This window comes from Leuresthes tenuis, unplaced genomic scaffold (genome assembly GCF_036924035.1).
Source record: "Leuresthes tenuis unplaced genomic scaffold, fLeuTen1.0.hap1 SCAF_17, whole genome shotgun sequence".
Taxonomy (NCBI): domain Eukaryota; kingdom Metazoa; phylum Chordata; class Actinopteri; order Atheriniformes; family Atherinopsidae; genus Leuresthes; species Leuresthes tenuis.
In genome coordinates, this window is record NW_027325371.1 from 24,602,689 (window position 1) to 24,625,541 (window position 22,853).

Here is a 22,853-nt window from a genome sequence, read left to right on the forward strand (position 1 = left end):
GATTATCCGTCACTGCGGGAGCAGGGCATCAGGTTTGTTGGCATAGCCACCTTCCCCATGGTGAGCTTTGCTTGGTTGAGACACTTGCTCCCCACCCCCTTGCTCCTCGGCTGACCAAGTAGGAACAATCGGGCCCTATTCGATGGCTGCCTTGTCTTTTACTCTGTGCAAAAGACAAGGCAGCAACAAAACACCACGAGAATTCCGTATTGAGGCTTTGTTCTGACCGCTCATTCGGGGTCGCATTTCTTTCAAGCAATTCTCCTGGTTAGCCCACACTCGGCTCGCTCCCATAGCCGTGTTAAAGTCTACTTCGCATTCACTCTCTTTTCCCATCAGACTCTTGGGATTTTATCTATAAAATGAATTCCTTCACTCAAACTATGTGAAAACTGCTTTGTCCTTAATATTTACCATGTCTAGAAAGATTTAAACAAAAAAAACAACGTGTACTTTGCAGTAAAAGAAAGAGCAAATCTAAAGTTTCAGGAATCCGAGAATAAGCTTACTTTCATGAGTTCTTCACGATTTCGGATTTTGCTATAAAATGAATTCCTTCACTCAAACTAAATTAAAACTGCTAAACCGCTAATCTGTTATATGTAAGGCAGATGTCAAATTCACCGAAATAGGATCAAAGGGTATTCGGCCAATCGAGCTGTAGCAACTTCGGTAAAAGAGTATAAGTTGAAGAGTTTGTGAATAAAGGTGTGCGCACACAGAGTGTGCTGTATGAAAATAGGCAAGGAGCAATGCCGGCTGGGGTATATGTTCTTGTATGTTGTCTGACTGTTTGATTTGAATGTGTTGTGTAAGTGTCCTGTTGAATGTTACATGTTTGGGCTTTGACACGCTTCACTGTGGTTGTTAACTGTGTGGTGTGTCCTGAAATGTTTTATGTTTGGGCTGTGTGACATGCTTAATGCTTGTCAGTAGCTACCCACTTATTCATATACTATCAAAGTATGTCCGGACTTCTTATGTTGTCAGTTCCCATCAAAAGCGGAAGCGGAGGTCTTCGGATGCAAGTGGGTGTGAATATCCCACCATACAAGTATGGTGGAGAGGAAGCTGTGAATGGCCGACTATAGTAAAAGGCGGGTGAGAGAAGGTGCGAATGCCTAACCATACATCATCAAAAGAGGGAGCGGAGGTGTTCCGCTGTACGAAGGTGTGAATGTCCGACCATAGTTGGTAAAAAGCGGGTAAGAAAAGGTTAAAATACCCGACTGTACACAATCAATAGCGGGAGCGGAGTTGTTCGGCTACTAAAAGGTGTGAAAGTCCGACCCTGGTTTGTAAAAAGCGGGTAAGAAAAGGTTCGAATGCCCGAACATACACCAACAAAAGAGGGAGCGGAGGTGTTCGGCTGCAAGAAGGTGTGAACGTCCGACCAAAGTTTGTAAAAAAGCAGTTAAGAAAAGGTTCGAATATCTAACCAAACATAATCAAAAGCGGGAGCCGAGCTGTTCGACTGCAAGTAGGTGTGAATGTCAGAGAATAATTTGCAAAAAGCTGATGAGAAAGGGTGAGAAATCCCGACTATACACCATCAAATGCGGTAGCGGAGTTGTTCGGCTGTGAGTAGGTGTGATTCTCCAACCATAATTGCTGAAAAATGTGTTAGAAAAGGTAAGAATGCCGGTCCATACATCATCAAAAGCGGGAGAGGTGGTGTTCGGCTGCAAGTAGGTGTGAATGTCCATTAATAATTGCTTTAAAACATGAAAGAAAATTTTCGAATATCAAACCTTACATGATCATTAGCGGGAGAGGAGGTGTTCAGCTGCAAGAAGATGTGAATATCCACCCATAATTACTGAAAAATGGGTAGGAAAAGATGCGAATGTCCAACCATAAATCATCAAAAGCAGGAGTGGAGTTGTTCAGCTACAAGAAGGTATGAAAGTCCAACCATGGTTTGTAAAAAGCGGGTAAGAGAAGGTTCGAATACCCGAATATATACCATCAAAAGCAGAAGTGGGGGTGTTCGGCTGCAAGAAGGTGTGAACGTCCGACCAAATATTGTAAAAAGCAGTTAAGAAAAGGTTTGAATATCCAACCGAACATAATCAAAAGCGGGAGCAGAGCTGTTCGACTGCAAGTAGGTGTGAATGTCAGATCATAATTGCTGAAAAATGTGATAGAAAAGACTAGAATGCCGGACAATACATCATCAAAAGCGGGAGAGGTGGTTTTTCGGCTGCAAGTAGGTGTGAATGTCCAGCCATAATTACTCACAAACGGGGGAAGAAAAGGTAGTATTTCCAGACCACACATGATCAAAACAGGGAATGGAGGTGGTTCAGCTGCAAGGTGTGAATGTCTGACTAAAGTTTGTAAAAACCGTGTAAGACAAGGGGCGAATGCCCGACAATGTATGATCAAAAGAGGGAGCGGAGGTTTTCGGCAGCAAGGTCTGAATGTCCAACCATAATTTGTAAAAATCGGGGAAGAAAAGGCTCGAAAGCCCGACTATACACCATCAAAAGCGGGAGCAGAGGTGTTCAGGTGCAAGCAGGTCTGAATGTCCGACCAATAATTACTGAAAAATGGGTAAGAAAAGGTGCGAATGCCAAATCATACATCATCAAAAGCAGGAGCGGATGTGTTCGGCTACAAGAAGGTTTGAATGTCCAACCATAGTAAGTAATAGGTGGGTAAGAAAAGGCTCGAATGCCCGACTATACACCATCAAAAGCGGAAGCGGAGGTGTTTGGCTGCAAGATATTGTGAACGTCCGACCAAAGTTTGTAAAAAGCAGTTAAGAAAAGGTTCGAATATCTAACCAAACATAATCAAAAGCGGGAGCAGAGCTGTTCGACTGCAAGTAGGTGTGAATATCAGATCATAATTTGCAAAAAGCTGATGAGAAAGGGTGAGAATGCCCGACTATACACCATCAAATGCGGGAGCGGAGTTGTTCGGCTGTGAGTAGGTGTGAATCTCCGACCATAATTGCTGAAATATGTGTTAGAAAAGGTAAGAATGCCGGTCCATACATCATCAAAAGCGAGAGAGGTTGTGTTCGGCTGCAAGTAGGTGTGAATGTCCATTAATAATTGCTTTAAAACATTAAAGAAAATATTCGAATATCAAACCTTACATGATCATTAGCGGGAGAGGAGGTGTTCAGCTGCAAGAAGATGTGAATATCCACCCATAATTACTGAAAAATGGGTAGGAAAAGATGCTAATGTCCAACCATAAATCATCAAAAGCAGGATTGGAGTTGTTCAGCTACAAGAAGGTATGAAAGTCGAACCATGGTTTGTAAAAAGCGGGTAAGAAAAGGCTCGAATGCCCGACTATATACCATCAAAAGCGGAAGCGGAGGTGTTCGGCTGCAAGACGGTGTGAACGTCCGACCAAAGTTTGTAAAAAGCAGTTAAGAAAATGTTCGAATATCCAACCAAACATAATCAAAAGCGGGAGCAGAGCTGTTCGACTGCAAGTAGGTGTGAATATCAGATCATAATTTGCAAAAAGCTGTTGAGAAAGGGTGAGAATGCCCGACTATACACTATCAAATGTGGGAGCGGAGTTGTTCGGCTGTGAGTAGGTGTGATTCTACAACCATAATTGCTGAAAAATGTGTTAGAAAAGGTAAGAATGCTGGACCATATATCACCAAAAGCGGGAGAGGTTGTGTTCGGCTGCAAGTAGGTGTGAATGTCCAGCCATAATTACTCACAAACGGGTAAGAAAGGGTACTATTGCCAGACCATATATGATCAAAACAGGGAGCGGAGGTGGTTCAGCTGCAAGAAGGTTTGAATGTCCGACTAAAGTTTGTAAAAAGCGGGTAAGACAAGGTGTGAATTCCCGACAATGTATGATCAAAAGAGGAGTGGAGGTTTTCGGCTGCAAGAAGGTCTGAATGTCCACCCATAATTACTGAAAAATGGGTAAGAAAAGGTGCGAAAGCCCAACCGCACATGATCATAAGTGGATGAGAAGGTGTTCGACTGCAAGTAGGTGTGAATGTAAGATCATAATTTGTAAAAAGCGGGTAAGAAAAGGTAAGAATGCCCAACCATAAATTATCAAAAGCGGCAGCAGAGTTTCGACTGGTATTTATCAATGTCTAGATAGATTTCAACAAAAAACAACGTTGTACTTTGCAGTAAAAGAAAGTGCAAATCAAAAGTTTTAGGAATCCGAGAATAAGCTTATTTTCATGAGTTCTGCACGATTTCGGATTTTATGTATAAAATGAATTCCTTCACGCAAACTAAGTTAACACTGCTTTGTCATTCATATGTACCCATTTCTACATATATTTCAAGCATAAACTTCCTCATACTACCCTGAATGAGAAAGAGCAACACTTGTGATTAAGCCATACGCCCCTTTTGAGGAGTTCTGCATGGTTTGGGATTTTATCTATAAAATTAATTCCTTCACTCAAACTATGTTAAAACGGCTTTTACCTTCATATTTATCAATGTCTCGATAGATTTAAACAAAAAAACAACGTTGTACTTTGCAATAAAAGAAAGAGCAAATCAAAAGTTTTAGGAATCCGAGAATAAGCTTATTTTCATGAGTTCTGCACGATTTCGGATTTTATGTATAAAATGAATTCATTCACTCAAACCAAGTTAAAACTGCTTTTTCATTCATATTTATCAATGTCTAGATCGACTTCAACAAAGAACAACATTGTATTTTGCAGTAGAAGAAAGAGCAAAACTGAAGGATCAGGAATCCGAGAATAAGCTTCTTTTCATACGTTCTGCATGATTTGGGATTTTATGTATAAAATTAATTCCTTCACTCAAACTAAGTTAACACTGCTTTGTCCTTCATATGTACCCATTTCTACATATATTTCAAGCATAAACTTCCTCATACTACCCTGAATGAGAAAGAGCCACACTTGTGATTAAGCCATACACCCCTTTTGAGGAGTTCTGCATGATTTGGGATTTTATCTATAAAATCAATTCCTTCACTCAAACTATGTTAAAACGGCTTTTACCTTCATATTTATCAATGTCTCGATAGATTTAAACAAAAAAAACAACGTTGTACTTTGCAGTAAAAGAAAGAGCCAATCAAAAGTTTTAGGAATCCGAGAATAAGCTTATTTTCATGAGTTCTGCACGATTTCGGATTTTATGTATAAAATGAATTCATTCACTCAAACCAAGTTAAAACTGCTTTTTCATTCATATTTATCAATGTCTAGATCGACTTCAACAAAGAACAACATTGTATTTTGCAGTAGAAGAAAGAGCAAAACTGAAGGATCAGGAATCCGAGAATAAGCTTATTTTCTTATGGGCAAGTGGGAACTGCTTTGTCCTTCGTATTTATCAATGTGTAGATGGATTTCAACTTCTTCTACTGCAAAGTCCAATGTTTTTCTTTGTTGAAGTCGATCTAGACATTGATGAATATGGAAGGACAAAGCAGTTTTAACTTGGTTTGAGCAAAGCAATTCATTTTATAGCAAAATCCGAAATCGTGCAGAACTCATGAAAGCAGGCTTATACTCGGATTCCTGAAACTTTAGATTTGCTCTTTCTTTTACTGCAAAGTACAACGTTGTTTTTTTGTTTAAATCTTTCTAGACATGGTAAATATGAAGGACAAATCAGTTTTAACATAGTTTGAGCGAAGTAATGCATTTTATAAGCAAAATCCCAAATCATGCAAAACTCACGAAAAGCTTTTTCTCGCTTTTCACTGCTTTTTACAAACTTTGGTCGGACGTTCACACCTTCTTGCATCCGAACACCTCCGCTTCCGCTTTTGATGATGTATATTCGGGCATTCGAACCTTTTATTACCCGCTTTTTACAAACCATTGTTGGACTTTCACACCTTCTTGCATCCGAACACCACCTCTCCCGCTTTTGATGATGTATGGTCCAGTATTCTTACCTTTTCTAACACATTTTTCAGCAATTATGGTCGGACATTCACACCTACTCACAGCTGGACACCTCCGCTCCCGCTTTTGATCAAACAATGTCGGGACATCGCTCCTTGTCTTACCAGCTTTTTACAAACTTTAGTCGAACATTCACACCTTCTTGCAGCTGAACACCTCCGCTCCCGCTTTTGATGATGTATAGTCGGGCTTTCGAGCCTTTTCTTACCCGGTTTTTACAAATTATGGTTGGACATTCAGACCTTGCAGCCGAACACCTCCGCTCTCTCTTTTGATCATACATTGTCGGGCATTCGCACCTTGTCTTACCCGCTTTTTACAAACAATAGTCAGACATTCACACCTTGCAGCTGAACCTCCGCTCCCTGTTTTGATCATGTATGGTCTGGCAATACTACCTTTTCTTCCCCCGTTTGTGATTAATTATGGCTGGACATTCAAACCTACTTGCAGTCGAACAGATCTGCTCCCGCTTTTGATTATGTTTGGTTGGATATTCGAACCTTTTCTTAACTGCTTTTTACAAACCATGGTCGTACTTTCACACCTTCTTGTAGCCGAACAACTCCGCTCTCGCTATTGATTTTTTACAGTTGGGTATTTTAACCTTTTCTTACCCGCTTTTTACCAACTATGGTCGGACATTCACACCGTCTTACAGCGGAACACCTCCGCTCCCGCTTTTTATGGTGTATAGTCGGGCATTTGAACCTTTTCTTACCCGCTATTTACAAACTATGGTAGGACATTCAAACTTTCGTGTATCCGAAAACCTCCGCTCTCTCTTTTGATCATACATTGTCGGACATTCGCACCTTTTCTTACCAGCTTTTTACAAACCATGGTCGGACTGTCACACCTTCTTGTAGCCGAACACATCCGCTCCCGCTATTGATTGTGTACAGTCGGGTATATTAACCTTTTCTTACCCGCTTTTTACCAAGTATGGTTGGACATTCACACCTTCGTACAGCGGAACACCTCCGCTCCCTCTTTTGATGGTGTATGTTCGGGCATTCAAACCTTTTCTTACCCGCTTTTTCCAAACTATGGTCGGCTATTCACAGCTTCCTCTCCACCCACCATACTTGTATGGTGGGATATTCACACCCACTTGCATCCGAAGACCTCCGCCCCAAATTTTGTTGATATTTAGTCGGACATTCGCACCTTACCCGCTTTTGGCAAACTATGGCCTTCTTGCAGCCAAACAACTCTGATCTTGCTTTTGATGATGTAAGGTTGGGCATTCAGACCTTGCTTCACCTGCTTTTCACCAAATATAGTCGGACATTCACACCTTCTTGCAGCCGAACACTTCCGCTCCACCTTTTAGTGTTCTATCACACCTTTTTTTTCACCGCATTTTATACATTATGGTTGGAAATTTTCAACCACTCTCATCCGAAGACCTCTCCTCCCGCTTTTGTTAATATATTTGAACTTTAGTTTGACATTCAAACCTTCTTGCAGCTGAACCACCTCCGCTCCCTGTTTTGATCATATATGGTCTGGCTACTACCTTTTCTTACCCGTTTGTGAGTAATTATGGCTGGACATTCACACCTACTTGCAGTCGAACACAACCTCTCTCGCTTTTGATGATGTATGGACCGGCATTTTTACCTTTTCTAACACATTTTTCAGCAATTATGGTCGGAGATTCACACCTACTCACAGCCGAACAACTCCGCTCCCGCATTTGATGATGTATAGTCGGGCATTCTCACCCTTTCTCATCAGCTTTTTGCAAATTATGATCTGACATTCACACCTACTTGCAGTCGAACAGCTCTGCTCCCGCTTTTGATTATGTTTGGTTGGATATTCGAACCTTTTCTTAACTTCTTTTTACATATTTTGGTTGGACGTTCACACCTTCTTGTAGCCGAACACTTCCACTCCTGCTTTTGATGATGTATGGTTGGGCATTCACACCATTTTTTTGCCCATTTTTCAGGAATTATGGGTGGATATTCACACCTTGCAGCTGAACACCTCCTATCCCACTTATGATCATGTGCGGTTTGATTTTCGAAAAGTTTCTTTCATGTTTTCTAGCAATTATTGATGGACATGTAGACCTTCTTGCAGCTGAACACCTCCGCTCCCGCTTTTGATCATACATTGTCAGGCATTCGCACCTTGTCTTACCCACTTTTTACAAACTTTAGTCGAACAGTCACACCTTTTTGCAGCCGAACACCACCTCTCCCGCTTTTGATGATGTATGGTCCAGCATTCTTACCTTTTCTAACACATTCTTCAGCAATTATGGTCGGACATTCACACCTACTCAGAGCCGAACACCTCCGCTCCCGCATTTGATGGTGTATAGTTGGGCATTCTCACCCTTTCTCATCAGCTTTTTACAAATTATGATCTGACATTCACACCTGCTTTTGATAATGTATTGTTAGGCATTCGCACCTTTTTTTTTACCCATTTTTCATGAATTATGGGTGGACATTCACACCTTCTTGCAGCCGAACACCTCCTCTACCGCTTATGATCATGTGCGGTTTGATATTCGAAAATTTACTTTCTTGTTTTAAAGCAATTATTGATGGACATTCAAACCTTCTTTTTGATGGTGTATAGTCGGGCTTTCGAGCCTTTTCTTCCCGGTTTTTACAAACCATGGTCGGACTTTCACACCTTCTTGTAGCCGTACAACTCCGCTCCCGCTATTGATTGTGTACAGTCGGGTATTTTAACCTTTTCTTACCCGCTTTTTACCAACTATGGTCGGACATTCACAACGTCTTACAGCGGAACACCTCTGCTCCCGCTTTTGATGGTGTATAGTCGGGCATTCGAACCTTTTCTTACCCGCTTTTTACAAACTATGGTGGGACATTCAAACCTTCTTGTATCCGAAAACCTCCGCTCTCTCTTTTGATCATACATTGTCGGACATTCGCACCTTTTCTTACCCGCTTTTTACAAACCATGGTCGGACTTTCACATCTTCTTGTAGCCGAACACATCCGCTCCCGCTATTGATTGTGTACAGTCGGGTATTTTAACCTTTTCTTACCCGCTTTTTACAAACCATTGTTGGACTTTCACACCTTCTTGCAGCCGAACACCACCTCTCCCGCTTTTGATGATGTATGGTCCAGTATTCTTACCTTTTCTAACACATTTTTCAGCAATTATGGTCGGACATTCACACCTACTCACAGCTGGACACCTCCGCTCCCGCTTTTGATCATACAATGTCGGGACATCGCTCCTTGTCTTACCAGCTTTTTACAAACTTTAGTCGAACATTCACACCTTCTTGCAGCTGAACACCTCCGCTCCCGCTTTTGATGATGTATAGTCGGGCTTTCGAGCCTTTTCTTACCCGGTTTTTACAAATTATGGTTGGACATTCAGACCTTGCAGCCGAACACCTCCGCTCTCTCTTTTGATCATACATTGTCAGGCATTCGCACCTTGTCTTACCCGCTTTTTACAAACTATAGTCAGACATTCACACCTTGCAGCTGAACCTCCGCTCCCTGTTTTGATCATGTATGGTCTGGCAATACTACCTTTTCTTCCCCCGTTTGTGAGTAATTATGGCTGGACATTCACACCTACTTGCAGTCGAACAGCTCTGCTCCCGCTTTTGATTATGTTTGGTTGGATATTCGAACCTTTTCTTAACTGCTTTTTACAAACCATGGTCGTACTTTCACACCGTCTTGTAGCCGAACAACTCCGCTCCCGCTATTGATTGTGTACAGTCGGGTATTTTAACCTTTTCTTACCCGCTTTTTACCAACTATGGTCGGACATTCACACCGTCTTACAGCGGAACACCTCTATTCCCGCTTTTGATGGTGTAGAGTCGGGCATTCGAACCTTTTCTTACCCGCTTTTTACAAACTATGGTGGGACATTCAAACCTTCTTGTATCCGAAAACCTCCGCTCTCTCTTTTGATCATACATTGTCGGACATTCGCACCTTTTCTTACCCGCTTTTTACAAACCATGGTCGGACTTTCACATCTTCTTGTAGCCGAACACATCCGCTCCCGCTATTGATTGTGTACAGTCGGGTATTTTAACCTTTTCTTACCCGCTTTTTACCAAGTATGGTCGGACATTCACACCTTCGTACAGCGGAACACCTCCGCTTCCCTCTTTTGATGGTGTATGTTCGGGCATTCAAACCTTTTCTTACCCGCTTTTTCCAAACTATGCTCGGCTATTTACAGCTTCCTCTCCACCATACTTGTATGGTGGGATATTCACACCCACTTGCATCCGAAGACCTCCGCCCCAAATTTTGTTGATATTTAGTCGGACATTCGCACCTTACCCGCTTTTGGAAAACTATGGCCTTCTTGCAGCCAAACACCTCTGATCTCGCTTTTGATGATATAAGGTTGGGCATTCAGACCTTGCTTCACCTGCTTTTCACCAAATATAGTCGGACATTCACACCTTCTTGCAGCCGAACACTTCCGCTTTTAGTGTTCTATGAGGCATTCACATATTTTTTTTCACCGTATTTTATAGATTATGGTTGGAAATTCTCACCCACTCTCATCCGAAGACCTCTCCTCCCGCTTTTGTTAATATATAGTCGGGCATTCGAACCTTTTCTTACCCGCTTTTTACAAATTATAGTCGAACATTCACACCTACTTGCAGCTGAATACTTCCGCTCCACCTTGTAGGTATGTATGGTTGGCATTTGCACCTCTTTTTATACTGATTGCTGAAGATTAAGTTGTACTTTCTCAAACTACAACTTTTTTTTATTTGTTGAAACTTGATTTGAAGTGGATAAATAAGGAGGACAAACAGTTTTAAGTCAGGCTGATAGAAGGAATTAATTTTATAGCAAAATCTGTACTTCGTCATATGTCGAGAGATGCTTATTGCTGAAGAAGTTCTTTCTCATTCTACAAAGTACAACGTTGTTTATCGTTGAAACTTGATTAGACATGAATAAATATGAAGGACAAAGCAGTCTTAACTTGGTTTGAGTTAATGAATTCGTTTTATAGGAGAATCCGAATTCGTGCATAACTCATAAAATAGAGCTTATTTTCGGATTCCTGAAGAATGATTCTGGTTCTTTCTAATAATACAAAGTTTGTTGTTTATTGTTGAAACTTCATCAGAAGTGAAGAAATAAATGAATGCCTATCAACAAATTGACCTTCTGTTGACCTTCGGGGAGGTGAGTATCTTCACTAGACTCACCTGTCTGCTCTTCCTCCTCATTTAGCGTAGCTCCACCCTCTGCCTGTGAATTCTCACAGACTTCAACACTGAGTGGTGAGGCCTCTACAGGCCCCTCCCCTTTTTGCTCCTCACTTCCAATCCAAGCTTTTGGCGGGAAGTTTGAATTTATTGGGTCAACCTCTTCACTTTGTTCACCAACTGCCACCTTTGGTCCTTCTCTTTGTTGGCTTGACTGTGGCTTTACCGTCTTTAATTTGTTGGCAAAAGATTTAGGGCAATCTCTGAAGAGGTGATTTAATTCTCCACAGAGATTACATTTCCTGCCATTTGGACACTCTCCAAAAGTTTGCCCAATTTCTCTGCTCTTCCCACATAACACCTTGGTACAAGCCTCAACCAGGTGCCCATGCTCACCACACTTGCGGCAGAACTTGGGCTGCCCCTGGTAGTGGATGTAACCTCGGTTTTCAAGGTGGCCAGAGTGTCGCCCACCCGCTGCACTGAGCACTCTTCAGCCCTTTTAAATGGTATAACTTTGCACTCCCGCACGCTCCAGCAAGCACCATTCAAGCAACAACTTTGCACTCCAGCTTCGAACATCGGCACAGTCGCAACAAGTAAGGCGACTCTACTCAGAGAAGTCACTCTGCACAGTAACAAGATTTCTTTTGCACAGACAGAAAGGGCTTCACCCGCAAAGGTAAAGCCTGCCAAAAATAGAAACAACTCATTAGTGCTGCTCTCCACAGAAATCTTTAGTAAAAGGCGAAAGACTTGTACGTTATGAAGAGAAACCAGAGTACGATTATCCGTCACTGCGGGAGCAGGGCATCAGGCTTGTTGGCATAGCCACCTTCCCCATGGTGAGCTTTGCTTGGTTGAGACACTTGCCCCCCCCCCCCCCCCCCCCCCCCCCTTGCTCCTCGGCTGACCAAGTAGGAACAATCGGGCCCTATTCGATGGCTGCCATGTCTTTTACTCTGTGCAAAAGACAAGGCAGCAACAAAAACACCACGAGAATCCCGTATTGAGGCTTTGTTCTGACCGCTCATTCGGGGTCGCATTTCTTTCAAGCAATTCTCCTGGTTAGCCCACACTCGGCTCGCTCCCATAGCCGTGTTAAAGTCTACTTCGCATTCACTCTCTTTTCCCATCAGACTCTTGGGATTTTATCTATAAAATGAATTCCTTCACTCAAACTATGTGAAAACTGCTTTGTCCTTAATATTTACCATGTCTAGAAAGATTTAAACAAAAAAAACAACGTGTACTTTGCAGTAAAAGAAAGAGCAAATCTAAAGTTTCAGGAATCCGAGAATAGGCTTACTTTCATGAGTTCTTCACGATTTCGGATTTTGCTATAAAATGAATTCCTTCACTCAAACTAAATTAAAACTGCTAAACCGCTAATCTGTTATATGTAAGGCAGATGTCAAATTCACCGAAATAGGATCAAAGGGTATTCGGCCAATCGAGCTGTAGCAACTTCGGTAAAAGAGTATAAGTTGAAGAGTTTGTGAATAAAGGTGTGCGCACACATAGTGTGCTGTACGAAAATAGGCAGGGAGCAATGCCGGCTGGGGTATATGTTCTTGTATGTTGTCTGACTGTTTGATTTGAATGTGTTGTGTAAGTGTCCTGTTGAATGTTACATGTTTGGGCTTTGACACGCTTCACTGTGGTTGTTAACTGTGTGGTGTGTCCTGAAATGTTATATGTTTGGGCTGTGTGACATGCTTAATGCTTGTCAGTAGCTACCCACTTATTCATATACTATCAAAGTATGTCCGGACTTCTTATGTTGTCAGTTCCCATCAAAAGCGGAAGCGGAGGTCTTCGGATGAAGGTGGGTGTGAATATCCCACCATACAAGTATGGTGGAGAGGAAGCTGTGAATGGCCGACCATAGTAAAAGGCGGGTGAGAGAAGGTGCGAATGCCTAACCATACATCATCAAAAGAGGGAGCGGAGGTGTTCCGCTGTAAGACGGTGTGAATGTCCGACCATAGATGGTAAAAAGCGGGTAAGAAAAGGTTAAATTACCCGACTGTACACAATCAAAAGAGGGAGCGGAGTTGTTCAGCTAAGAGAAGGTGTGAAAGTCCGACCTTGGTTTGTAAAAAGCGGGTAAGAAAAGGTTCGTATGCCCGAATATACACCATCAAAAGCGGAAGCGGAGGTGTTCGGCTGCAAGATATTGTGAACGTCCAACCAAAGTTTGTAAAACGCAGTTAAGAAAAGGTTCGAATATCTAACCAAACATAATCAAAAGCGGGAGCAGAGCTGTTCGACTGGAAGTAGGTGTGAATGTCAGATCATAATTTTCAAAAAGCTGATGAGAAAGGGTGAGAATGCCCGACTATACATCATCAAATGCGGGAGCGGAGTTGTTCGGCTGTGAGTAGGTGTGAATCTCCGACCATAATTGCTGAAAAATGTGTTAGAATAGGTAAAAATGCTGGTCCATACATCATCAAAAGCGAGAGAGGTTGTGTTCGGCTGCAAGTAGGTGTGAATGTCCAGCCATAATTACTCACAAACGGGTAAGAAAAGGTAGTATTGCCAGACCATATATGATCAAAACAGGGAGCGGAGGTGGTTCAGCTGCAAGAAGGTTTGAATGTCCGACTAAAGTTCAAATATATTAAAGAAAGCGGGAGGAGAGGTCTTCGGATGAGAGTGGTTGAAAATTTCCAACCATAATGTATAAAATGCGGTGAAAAAAAGGTGTGATAGAACACTAAAAGGTGGAGCGGAAGTGTTCGGCTGCAAGAAGGTGTGAATATCCGACTATATTTGGTGAAAAGCAGGTGAAGCAAGGTCTGAATGCCCAACCTTACATCATCAAAAGCGAGATCAGAGGTGTTTGGCTGCAAGAAGGCCATAGTTTGCCAAAAGCGGGTAAGGTGCGAATGTCCGACTAAATATCAACAAAATTTGGGGCGGAGGTCTTCGGATGCAAGTGGGTGTGAATATCCAACCATACAAGTATGGTGGAGAGGAAGCTGTGAATAGCCGACCATAGTTTGGAAAAAGCGGGTAAGAAAAGGTTTGAATACCCGAACATACACCATCAAAAGAGGGAGCGGAGGTGTTCCGCTGTACGAAGGTGTGAATGTCCGACCATAGTTGGTAAAAAGCGGGTAAGAAAAGGTTAAAATACCCGACTGTACACAATCAATAGCGGGAGCGGATGTGTTCGGCTACAAGAAGGTGTGACAGTCCGACCATGGTTTGTAAAAAGCGGGTAAGAAAAGGTTCGAATGCCCGAACATACACCAACAAAAGAGGGAGCGGAGGTGTTCGGCTGCAAGAAGGTGTGAACGTCCGACCAAAGTTTGTAAAAAAGCAGTTAAGAAAAGGTTCGAATATCTAACCAAACATAATCAAAAGCGGGAGCAGAGCTGTTCGACTGCAAGTAGGTGTGAATGTCAGAGAATAATTTGCAAAAAGCTGATGAGAAAGGGTGAGAAATCCCGACTATACACCATCAAATGCGGTAGCGGAGTTTTTCGGCTGTGAGTAGGTGTGATTCTCCAACCATAATTGCTGAAAAATGTGTTAGAAAAGGTAAGAATGCCGGTCCATACATCATCAAAAGCGGGAGAGGTGGTGTTCGGCTGCAAGTAGGTGTGAATGTCCATTAATAATTGCTTTAAAACATGAAAGAAAATTTTCGAATATCAAACCTTACATGATCATTAGCGGGAGAGGAGGTGTTCAGCTGCAAGAAGATGTGAATATCCACCCATAATTACTGAAAAATGGGTAGGAAAAGATCCGAATGTCCAACCATAAATCATCAAAAGCAGGAGTGGAGTTGTTCAGCTACAAGAAGGTATGAAAGTCCAACCATGGTTTGTAAAAAGCGGGTAAGAGAAGGTTCGAATACCCGAATATATACCATCAAAAGCGGAAGTGGGGGTGTTCGGCTGCAAGAAGGTGTGAACGTCCGACCAAATATTGTAAAAAGCAGTTAAGAAAAGGTTTGAATATCCAACCGAACATAATCAAAAGCGGGAGCAGAGCTGTTCGACTGCAAGTAGGTGTGAATGTCAGATCATAATTGCTGAAAAATGTGATAGAAAAGACTAGAATGCCGGACAATACATCATCAAAAGCGGGAGAGGTGGTTTTTCGGCTGCAAGTAGGTGTGAATGTCCAGCCATAATTACTCACAAACGGGGGAAGAAAAGGTAGTATTTCCAGACCACACATGATCAAAACAGGGAATGGAGGTGGTTCAGCTGCAAGGTGTGAATGTCTGACTAAAGTTTGTAAAAACCGTGTAAGACAAGGGGCGAATGCCCGACAATGTATGATCAAAAGAGGGAGCGGAGGTTTTCGGCTGCAAGGTCTGAATGTCCAACCATAATTTGTAAAAATCGGGGAAGAAAAGGCTCGAAAGCCCGACTATACACCATCAAAAGCGGGAGCAGAGGTGTTCAGGTACAAGCAGGTCTGAATGTCCGACCAATAATTACTGAAAAATGGGTAAGAAAAGGTGCGAATGCCAAATCATACATCATCAAAAGCAGGAGCGGATGTGTTCGGCTACAAGAAGGTTTGAATGTCCAACCATAGTAAGTAATAGGTGGGTAAGAAAAGGCTCGAATGCCCGACTATACACCATCAAAAGCGGAAGCGGAGGTGTTCGGCTGCAAGATATTGTGAACGTCCGACCAAAGTTTGTAAAAAGCAGTTAAGAAAAGGTTCGAATATCTAACCAAACATAATCAAAAGCGGGAGCAGAGCTGTTCGACTGCAAGTAGGTGTGAATATCAGATCATAATTTGCAAAAAGCTGATGAGAAAGGGTGAGAATGCCCGACTATACACCATCAAATGCGGGAGCGGAGTTGTTCGGCTGTGAGTAGGTGTGAATCTCCGACCATAATTGCTGAAAATGTGTTAGAAAAGGTAAGAATGCCGGTCCATACATCATCAAAAGCGAGAGAGGTTGTGTTCGGCTGCAAGTAGGTGTGAATGTCCATTAATAATTGCTTTAAAACATGAAAGAAAATTTTCGAATATCAAACCTTACATGATCATTAGCGGGAGAGGAGGTGTTCAGCTGCAAGAAGATGTGAATATCCACCCATAATTACTGAAAAATGGGTAGGAAAAGATGCGAATGTCCAACCATAAATCATCAAAAGCAGGAGTGGAGTTGTTCAGCTACAAGATGGTTTTACAAACCATGGTTTGTAAAAAGCGGGTAAGAAAAGGTTCGAATACCCGAATATATACCATCAAAAGCGGAAGCGGAGGTGTTCGGCTGCAAGAAGGTGTGAACGTCCGACCAAAGTTTGTAAAAAGCAGTTAAGAAAAGGTTTGAATATCCAACCGAACATAATCAAAAGCGGGAGCAGAGCTGTTCGACTGCAAGTAGGTGTGAATGTCAGATCATAATTGCTGAAAAATGTGATAGAAAAGACTAGAATGCCGGACAATACATCATCAAAAGCGGGAGAGGTGGTTTTTCGGCTGCAAGTAGGTGTGAATGTCCAGCCATAATCACTCACAAACGGGGGAAGAAAAGGTAGTATTTCCAGACCACACATGATCAAAACAGGGAATGGAGGTGGTTCAGCTGCAAGGTGTGAATGTCTGACTAAAGTTTGTAAAAACCGTGTAAGACAAGGGGCGAATGCCCGACAATGTATGATCAAAAGAGGGAGCGGAGGTTTTCGGCTGCAAGGTCTGAATGTCCAACCACAATTTGTAAAAATCGGGGAAGAAAAGGCTCGAAAGCCCGACTATACACCATCAAAAGCGGGAGCAGAGGTGTTCAGGTGCAAGAAGGTCTGAATGTCCGACCAAAAATTAATGAAAAATGGGTAAGAAAAGGTGCAAATGCCAAATAATACATCATCAAAAGCAGGAGCGGATGTGTTCGGCTACAAGAAGGTTTGAATGTCCAACCATAGTAAGTAATAGGCGGGTAAGAAAAGGCTCGAATGCCCGACTATATACCATCAAAAGCGGAAGCGGAGGTGTTCGGCTGCAAGACGGTGTGAACGTCCGACCAAAGTTTGTAAAAAGCAGTTAAGAAAATGTTCGAATATCCAACCAAACATAATCAAAAGCGGGAGCAGAGCTGTTCGACTGCAAGTAGGTGGGAATATCAGATCATAATTTGCAAAAAGCTGTTGAGAAAGGGTGAGAATGCCCAACTATACACTATCAAATGTGGGAGCGGAGTTGTTCGGCTGTGAGTAGGTGTGATTCTACAACCATAATTGCTGAAAAATGTGTTAGAAAAGGTAAGAATGCCGGACCATATATCACCAAAAGCGGGAGAGGTTGTGTTCGGCTGCAAGTAGGTGTGAATGTCCAGCCATAATTACTCACAAACGGGTAAGAAAGGGTACTATTGCCAGACCATATATGATCAAAACAGGGAGCGGAGGTGGTTCAGCTGCAAGAAGGTTTGAATGTCCGACTAAAGTTTGTAAAAAGCGGGTAAGACAAGGTGTGAATTCCCGACAATGTATGATCAAAAGAGGAGTGGAGGTTTTCGGCTGCAAGAAGGTCTGAATGTCCACCCATAATTACTGAAAAATGGGTAAGAAAAGGTGCGAAAGCCCAACCGCACATGATCATAAGTGGATGAGAAGGTGTTCGACTGCAAGTAGGTGTGAATGTAAGATCATAATTTGTAAAAAGCGGGTAAGAAAAGGTAAGAATGCCCAACCATAAATTATCAAAAGCGGCAGCAGAGTTTCGACTGGTATTTATCAATGTCTAGATAGATTTCAACAAAAAACAACGTTGTACTTTGCAGTAAAAGAAAGTGCAAATCAAAAGTTTTAGGAATCCGAGAATAAGCTTATTTTCATGAGTTCTGCACGATTTCGGATTTTATGTATAAAATGAATTCCTTCACGCAAACTAAGTTAACACTGCTTTGTCATTCATATGTACCCATTTCTACATATATTTCAAGCATAAACTTCCTCATACTGCCCTGAATGAGAAAGAGCAACACTTGTGATTAAGCCATACGCCCCTTTTGAGGAGTTCTGCATGGTTTGGGATTTTATCTATAAAATTAATTCCTTCACTCAAACTATGTTAAAACGGCTTTTACCTTCATATTTATCAATGTCTCGATAGATTTAAACAAAAAAACAACGTTGTACTTTGCAATAAAAGAAAGAGCAAATCAAAAGTTTTAGGAATCCGAGAATAAGCTTATTTTCATGAGTTCTGCACGATTTCGGATTTTATGTATAAAATGAATTCATTCACTCAAACCAAGTTAAAACTGCTTTTTCCTTCATATTTATTAATGTCTAGATCGACTTCAACAAAGAACAACATTGTATTTTGCAGTAGAAGAAAGAGCAAAACTGAAGGATCAGGAATCCGAGAATAAGCTTCTTTTCATACGTTCTGCATGATTTGGGATTTTATGTATAAAATTAATTCCTTCACTCAAACTAAGTTAACACTGCTTTGTCCTTCATATGTACCCATTTCTACATATATTTCAAGCATAAACTTCCTCATACTACCCTGAATGAGAAAGAGCCACACTTGTGATTAAGCCATACGCCCCTTTTGAGGAGTTCTGCATGATTTGGGATTTTATCTATAAAATCAATTCCTTCACTCAAACTATGTTAAAACGGCTTTTACCTTCATATTTATCAATGTCTCGATAGATTTAAACAAAAAAACAACGTTGTACTTTGCAGTAAAAGAAAGAGCCAATCAAAAGTTTTAGGAATCCGAGAATAAGCTTATTTTCATGAGTACTGCACGATTTCGGATTTTATGTATAAAATGAATTCATTCACTCAAACCAAGTTAAAACTGCTTTTTCATTCATATTTATCAATGTCTAGATCGACTTCAACAAAGAACAACATTGTATTTTGCAGTAGAAGAAAGAGCAAAACTGAAGGATCAGGAATCCGAGAATAAGCTTATTTTCTTATGGGCAAGTGGGAACTGCTTTGTCCTTCGTATTTATCAATGTGTAGATGGATTTCAACTTCTTCTACTGCAAAGTCCAATGTTTTTCTTTGTTGAAGTCGATCTAGACATTGATGAATATGGAAGGACAAAGCAGTTTTAACTTGGTTTGAGCAAAGCAATTCATTTTATAGCAAAATCCGAAATCGTGCAGAACTCATGAAAGCAGGCTTATACTCGGATTCCTGAAACTTTAGATTTGCTCTTTCTTTTACTGCAAAGTACAACGTTGTTTTTTTGTTTAAATCTTTCTAGACATGGTAAATATGAAGGACAAATCAGTTTTAACATAGTTTGAGTGAAGTAATGCATTTTATAAGCAAAATCCCAAATCATGCAAAACTCACGAAAAGCTTTTTCTCGCTTTTCACTGCTTTTTACAAACTTTGGTCGGACGTTCACACCTTCTTGCATCCGAACACCTCCGCTTCCGCTTTTGATGATGTATATTCGGGCATTCGAACCTTTTATTACCCGCTTTTTACAAACCATTGTTGGACTTTCACACCTTCTTGCAGCCGAACACCACCTCTCCCGCTTTTGATGATGTATGGTCCAGTATTCTTACCTTTTCTAACACATTTTTCAGCAATTATGGTCGGACATTCACACCTACTCACAGCTGGACACCTCCGCTCCCGCTTTTGATCATACAATGTCGGGACATCGCTCCTTGTCTTACCAGCTTTTTACAAACTTTAGTCGAACATTCACACCTTCTTGCAGCTGAACACCTCCGCTCCCGCTTTTGATGATGTATAGTCGGGCTTTCGAGCCTTTTCTTACCCGGTTTTTACAAATTATGGTTGGACATTCAGACCTTGCAGCCGAACACCTCCGCTCTCTCTTTTGATCATACATTGTCGGGCATTCGCACCTTGTCTTACCCGCTTTTCACAAACTATAGTCAGACATTCACACCTTGCAGCTGAACCTCCGCTCCCTGTTTTGATCATGTATGGTCTGGCAATACTACCTTTTCTTCCCCCGTTTGTGATTAATTATGGCTGGACATTCAAACCTACTTGCAGTCGAACAGATCTGCTCCCGCTTTTGATTATGTTTGGTTGGATATTCGAACCTTTTCTTAACTGCTTTTTACAAACCATGGTCGTACTTTCACACCGTCTTGTAGCCGAACAACTCCGCTCTCGCTATTGATTTTGTACAGTCGGGTATCTTAACCTTTTCTTACCCGCTTTTTACCAACTATGGTCGGACATTCACACCGTCTTACAGCGGAACACCTCCGCTCCCGCTTTTTATGGTGTATAGTCGGGCATTTGAACCTTTTCTTACCCGCTATTTACAAACTATGGTAGGACATTCAAACTTTCGTGTATCCGAAAACCTCCGCTCTCTCTTTTGATCATACATTGTCGGACATTCGCACCTTTTCTTACCGGCTTTTTACAAACCATGGTCGGACTGTCACACCTTCTTGTAGCCGAACACATCCGCTCCCGCTATTGATTGTGTACAGTCGGGTATATTAACCTTTTCTTACCCGCTTTTTACCAAGTATGGTTGGACATTCACACCTTCGTACAGCGGAACACCTCCGCTCCCTCTTTTGATGGTGTATGTTCGGGCATTCAAACCTTTTCTTACCCGCTTTTTCCAAACTATGGTCGGCTATTCACAGCTTCCTCTCCACCCACCATACTTGTATGGTGGGATATTCACACCCACTTGCATCCGAAGACCTCCGCCCCAAATTTTGTTGATATTTAGTCGGACATTCGCACCTTACCCGCTTTTGGCAAACTATGGCCTTCTTGCAGCCAAACAACTCTGATCTTGCTTTTGATGATGTAAGGTTGGGCATTCAGACCTTGCTTCACCTGCTTTTCACCAAATATAGTCGGACATTCACACCTTCTTGCAGCCGAACACTTCCGCTCCACCTTTTAGTGTTCTATCACACCTTTTTTTTCACCGCATTTTATACATTATGGTTGGAAATTTTCAACCACTCTCATCCGAAGACCTCTCCTCCCGCTTTTGTTAATATATTTGAACTTTAGTTTGACATTCAAACCTTCTTGCAGCTGAACCACCTCCGCTCCCTGTTTTGATCATATATGGTCTGGCTACTACCTTTTCTTACCCGTTTGTGAGTAATTATGGCTGGACATTCACACCTACTTGCAGTCGAACACAACCTCTCTCGCTTTTGATGATGTATGGACCGGCATTTTTACCTTTTCTAACACATTTTTCAGCAATTATGGTCGGAGATTCACACCTACTCACAGCCGAACAACTCCGCTCCCGCTTTTGATGATGTATAGTCGGGCATTCTCACCCTTTCTCATCAGCTTTTTGCAAATTATGATCTGACATTCACACCTACTTGCAGTCGAACAGCTCTGCTCCCGCTTTTGATTATGTTTGGTTGGATATTCGAACCTTTTCTTAACTTCTTTTTACATATTTTGGTTGGACGTTCATACCTTCTTGTAGCCGAACACTTCCACTCCTGCTTTTGATGATGTATGGTTGGGCATTCACACCTTTTTTTTGCCCATTTTTCAGGAATTATGGGTGGACATTCACACCTTGCAGCTGAACACCTCCTATCCCACTTATGATCATGTGCGGTTTGATTTTCGAAAAGTTTCTTTCATGTTTTCTAGCAATTATTGATGGACATGTAGACCTTCTTGCAGCAGAACACCTCCGCTCCCGCTTTTGATCATACATTGTCAGGCATTCGCACCTTGTCTTACCCACTTTTTACAAACTTTAGTCGAACAGTCACACCTTTTTGCAGCCGAACACCACCTCTCCCGCTTTTGATGATGTATGGTCCAGCATTCTTACCTTTTCTAACACATTCTTCAGCAATTATGGTCGGACATTCACACCTACTCAGAGCCGAACACCTCCGCTCCCGCATTTGATGGTGTATAGTCGGGCATTCTCACCCTTTCTCATCAGCTTTTTACAAATTATGATCTGACATTCACACCTGCTTTTGATAATGTATTGTTAGGCATTCGCACCTTTTTTTTAACCCATTTTTCATGAATTATGGGTGGACATTCACACCTTCTTGCAGCCGAACACCTCCTCTACCGCTTATGATCATGTGCGGTTTGATATTCGAAAATTTACTTTCTTGTTTTAAAGCAATTATTGATGGACATTCAAACCTTCTTTTTGATGGTGTATAGTCGGGCTTTCGAGCCTTTTCTTCCCGGTTTTTACAAACCATGGTCGGACTTTCACACCTTCTTGTAGCCGAACAACTCCGCTCCCGCTATTGATTGTGTACAGTCGGGTATTTTAACCTTTTCTTACCCGCTTTTTACCAACTATGGTCGGACATTCACACCGTCTTACAGCGGAACACCTCTGCTCCCGCTTTTGATGGTGTATAGTCGGGCATTCGAACCTTTTCTTACCCGCTATTTACAAACTATGGTGGGACATTCAAACCTTCTTGTATCCGAAAACCTCCGCTCTCTCTTTTGATCATACATTGTCGGACATTCGCACCTTTTCTTACCCGCTTTTTACAAACCATGGTCGGACTTTCACATCTTCTTGTAGCCGAACACATCCGCTCCCGCTATTGATTGTGTACAGTCGGGTATTTTAACCTTTTCTTACCCGCTTTTTACAAACCATTGTTGGACTTTCACACCTTCTTGCAGCCGAACACCACCTCTCCCGCTTTTGATGATGTATGGCCCAGTATTCTTACCTTTTCTAACACATTTTTCAGCAATTATGGTCGGACATTCACACCTACTCACAGCTGGACACCTCC

At 41.9% G+C, this 22,853-nt stretch overlaps 1 non-coding gene across 1 annotated transcript; it reads right to left on the reverse strand.

Annotated features, from left to right (window-relative positions):
- Positions 1 to 11,782: 11,782 nt before the first annotated feature.
- On the reverse strand, positions 11,783 to 11,896 carry LOC140274207 (U5 spliceosomal RNA). Its single transcript, XR_011908182.1, has one exon. It is a non-coding gene; the product is annotated as a U5 spliceosomal RNA (small nuclear RNA).
- Between the last annotated feature and the right edge of the window lie 10,957 nt (positions 11,897 to 22,853).